Source organism: Arachis ipaensis, chromosome B06 (assembly GCF_000816755.2).
Source record: "Arachis ipaensis cultivar K30076 chromosome B06, Araip1.1, whole genome shotgun sequence".
Classification (NCBI taxonomy): domain Eukaryota; kingdom Viridiplantae; phylum Streptophyta; class Magnoliopsida; order Fabales; family Fabaceae; genus Arachis; species Arachis ipaensis.
In genome coordinates, this window is record NC_029790.2 from 129,649,175 (window position 1) to 129,654,331 (window position 5,157).

Sequence of the window (5,157 nt, forward strand, 5' to 3'; positions counted from 1 at the left end):
GAATTATGAGAACGTGAAAGAAGAAGAAGAGTTTTGAATTGTGCAAACTTTATGAGAAAATAGTATCAAAACTTTTTAACTATTATATAAGAATTTTTTTTAATTGACACTAAAATTTCAAATTGTACATAATTTATCAGAAAAATAGTACCAGAATTTTTTAACCGTGATATAGAAAATTTTTTAATTTTAATACCAAAATTTCTTAACCGTGATACAAAAATTTTTAACTGTATAATTTTTAATCAAATAATATATATATTTTTATCATTGAACTAGTTGAATGATATTAAATTTATATGTAAAAGTCTAACTATTTTTATATTATTTGCAATAATAATACAGCAACAGTACATGTAAGAAGAAGAAAAAAAAGTACGTACGAAAAAATATACACATAATAATTTAGTTAAATTTAGTTAAAAAATTATTTGAGTGTCTATATAGTGCTAATACGAGGTATTCATTTATTTTTAATTAAGTTCCTTATGTATTTTATTTTCTCTACCTTCCGATCTGCCACTTATAAACCCCGTAAAATTAGTAAATAATTAATCAATAAATTAATTTTTAATAAAAAATTAAAAATATAAATTTTATAGTTTAATAAGATAGAACTAATTAAAATAAAAATTTTGACACTAATTTTAAAAAAATTAACCCAAAATTGGGCCAAACAAAGCAAACCAAACTCGTATTGGGCCAAACCCAACCCAATTTCACTAACCCAAATGAGCTCATCTCATTTTTCCTCATTCCATGTTGTTCCACACTGAAGCATGCAAGGGGGAGAGAAGAAAGAGAGCTCAAACCCTTGAATCCAATTCAAACCATCATATATTTTCACTCCGAGCTCCGATCGTCGTACCGTTTGCAGCCACGCGTCTACAGTGACGAGCTCTACCTAGCTCGGTACGTAAATTGGTAAGAAACTTATATTTTCATTCTCAGCCTCTATTTTTTTCAAATTTTTGAAAATTTTATAGAGTGGTGTTGAGATTTTGGTTCTTTGATGTTATAGGGTCTGATTAGCTTGAGGAAAACATTCACTTGCTTATTTGGTGATTGGGTAAGGTGAGAATTCTAGAACCCTAACTAATTAAAGGTCTGATTAGCTTGAGGAAAATATTCACTTGCTTATTTGGTACTTGGATAAGGTGAGAATTCTAGAACCCTAGCTAATTCATTGATTTTGTATGTTGTGTTCTAAGTTTTGGATATATGTGTGTGTGTGTGTGTGTTGGAGCTTGGTTACAAACATTGGAGATTTGGTGGAGTTTGGGTGTCATTGCTTTGGAGATTTTGGATCTTTGGGGCTGTGTTTGGTGCCTTTTGGTGGTGTTTTAGGTTATACGTGGAAATCAGCCAACATATGGTTTAGGTTTCTCATATTTAATATATAATGTCTTGTGAAAATTTAGGCTAGATGACTATACGATAGGAATGAATGCATGAGTATGTTAATTGCTTAGTGCCTTGATGTTAATTGTTGAACAATGTTGAGTTTTAGTTTGTTGTTGATATTGGTGATAAAATGCTGAATGATGATTTGATAATGTTTGACAAAGTATTGAGCGTGAATATGTATTTGTGATGAGTATTGATGATTTTGTTGGTTAATTGAGGAATTATGTATGAGATTATGTAAAATTGAGGAATGGTTGAGTGTGATAGGATGTGGAGATTTTGGTGCTGTTTATATGTATAGAATGTTGATGTTGAGTTTGATTTTGGTGAAAATAGAGGTTTATAAACTTTTGTGAAAATTTGGTTTTTTGGCCAAACTTTGACAAGCCATAACTTGACTTCCGGACTCCCAAATTATTTCAAACTTATTTTATATGAAAATTGGGTCCGTGAAGTTTATGCCATTTGAAGAATGGATGAAAAATATTTTAAAACGAAAAATTTATGCGCGTCGGAAGTTTGGTATGTAAAGCTAAAATTCTACAGACTTAGCCATTTTTGACTGATCTGCATTGTATGTGTATGCGAACCCCTCCATACTCAAAGGGTTGCCTCTGTCTCGCATGTATGCGTACATGTGCATATGTATGTGTATGCATGATGGGCTAAACAATGCACTCCCACGCGTACGTGTGGCCCACACGTACGCGTTGCTCCTATTTAAGCAAATATGAATTTTGTGTTTTAAAGCTTAATTTCAAACCTCTAAACCTTTATTTTCATTCCTTTGGCCCTAGATCTTTTTTGTAAGCCTAGTAATAGGATGAAGCTAGGGGAAAGAAGGTATCTTGGGGATGAAGTAAGGTTGGAAAAGTGATGAATTAGGTATGGGAGGATAGGAGGCATAAATATATGTATATATATTTCTTAAATTATGAATCTGGCTAAAGAAAGGAACAAACATTGCATCTGAGCACTCTTTGAGTATCCCCTCCCTTGTTCCTCCTGGTATTGTAAAATCGCCCCCAACGAGATGGTGGGAGGTTAGGATCCCCTCCTTGGTTCCTCCTGGGCATATGAGAATGTACTTCGTGGGTAGACGCAAGGGTTGTGGTTTCGCCCCACTTGCTCCGGGTTATGATGAGTTATGTATAAAAGTGCAATTATATGATGTATAAGTGATGATATGGCCATAATGAATGATTATGAAATGTTTATGAATGAATATGAAATGATTATATGAGATACGAGTTTTTCTGGGTAAAGTACCATGGCTTGCCACCATATGTTCCAGGTTGAGACTCAATACTCTGTTAACCCTACTACGTAAGAGGTGACCGGGCACTTATAAATTTCTGGGAAGGTTAACCCCCATTGGGAAATTTTATATATATGAGAAAAAACTATGCATAGACTCTTGGACATGCGCATCGGGGGACAATCCAGGGTTTAGCAGCCGGACTTGTCGGGTTGGCTTGATAACCGACAGATGATACTCATCAGCCATAGGGCAGGCATGCATCATATGCATATTGTTTGAATTGCTTATTTGTGCATTATTTAGGAATGCCTAAGTGAACTTATCATGTTAATTGTTATATTTGCTACCTGCAGTACTTGTATTCTACTTGTGTTTGTTTTTGTCTGCTTGGTTGTGTGTGCAGTTCTCTGGTGTTGGAGGATTGGAGAAAAGGAGAAGGATTGAGGGTTAGGTTTAAGTTTTAGTTGAGGTAGAATCCTTAGAAAACCACCTTGATTTATGGTTTCTGTTTTAGTTCCTTAAGTTCTATAATCTGAGTGTCGGCGTTCTAGGATTGCCTCTGGCATTTCCAGGACTTTATATCTTATGTACGTGGCACCTTTACCATGCTGAGAACTCTCGATTCTCATCCCATACGATATTTGTGTTTTTTAGATGCAGGTCGAGAGGCGTCTAGAGTTCTGCAGCGAAGTGGATTTTGGGATTTTATTTTGATGTATAGTTTATATATGATCATATGTATAGAACTCTCCTAATAACTTGTTTTATTTTGCACCTCTTAGAGGTTTATGGAGAATCAGGATTTATTATATATGTATTTCGGGTTTTGGGGTTAAGTATATATGTATGTAAATATTCTCCGGTTAGCCTTAGCTTCGCAGGCTGAGTTAGGAGCTTGTTATTCTGTACTCTTAACCCTCTGTTCTTACCTTCTATATGTTTATGTTTATGAACTCTAGCTTTCTTCGTACGCAAGTTATGTTGTTTTCTTGAGCGTTGCGCTTTTAATTTTACGATTTTGTTTTACCTATTCTTCAAGACTCCTAGTATACTACATTCTTTCGACTATTATATATATATGGTAGGGTATTACACCACTACTATAGAAGTAAGGAAAATCACCTCAAGTATTAAAATGTGGGCCAATTTTATAAGAATTTTATTTTACGCCTTTTTTTTAAGAATTTTATAAGAAGAGGTAAATACTAAATCGGTACTCGAAAAAATCTGAAGCTAATAAAATGGTACTTGACTTTTGTTATTGATAAAATGGTCCGTAAAAGATTTTAAAAATTGACAAGCGTGCTCCCAGCTCGCCGGAGCGCATTTCTGGCGAACACGGTGCTGGTATGGCCAACGTGTTTTGATGAACTGGCCAACTCCCTCTACCCCTAATCCTAATCCCTCCCCTCCCAACGCACTCTCCCCTCTTCCCAACGCAGCTTCCACTCCTTGATCTCGCTCTCTCACTCTTCCCCCTCCTCAACGCAGCTTCCCCCTTGATCTTGCAGTCTCACTCTCTTGCTTTCTCCAGCAACAGTGATGACGTTTCTGATGACAAAGATGGTGGGTCAACACTTTGAAGAAGATAACGGGTTGGTTATCCAGATAGGCAATCGGGTTCGTTACCCGTTGGACACGACTATTCTTCTTCTCCGAACTTCTCAATTGTGCCATCCCTCAGCACCTCAATCGCGCGCGTGCCTCTGTCATCTACGCTGCCTTAACCCCTCGCGCTTCTCTCACTGCCAGCCACTCAACAACTGCCCTCGGCCCTTCGGTGTGGTCTTCTCTGCTCATCCACCACCAGTGCGACCTTCACCGCTCAGCCCCTCGCCTTCACCGAATGTCTACTGAAGGACGACGACGCGGGAGACGACAATGGGTCAGAGAATTTGGTGTTGTTGGGAGAGTGAGAAGGGAACTTGTGCTACTAATTTCATTTAGGAATTAGAATATTTTGACAGTCTGTAAATGGAAGCTGCATTGGGGATGGCAGATAGTGCGTTGGGGATGGAGGGGGTGTGTTGGGTTGGGGGGTTGACCAGGTCATCAAAACACATTAGCCACGTTAGCATCGTGTTCGTTGGAAATGTGCTCCGATGAGTTCAGGGGCACGCTTATTAAAATTTAAAATCTTTTAGGGACCATTTTGTTAATAACAAAAGTCAGGTATCATTTTGTCAGCATTAAAATCTTTTAGATACTAATTTAATATTTATCTCTTATAAAAAATTATTTTTGTCTTATTTTTTTGGCCCAATTTTACGTCTTGTTTAATAACAGAACAATGTTTGTTTTGCTCAATACAACATAAAATAAATGAATAGGCTAAATAATTCTCAAGAAGGAATTTATATTTAATATAAAAAATCTTTTAAATATAACAATAATAAATAATAAAAAAACTTACATCCGGTAACAGATAATTATTATTATTGCATTGCCAAGGAAGAAAATATTTGCTCTAGGATGAGAAAAGAACCTCC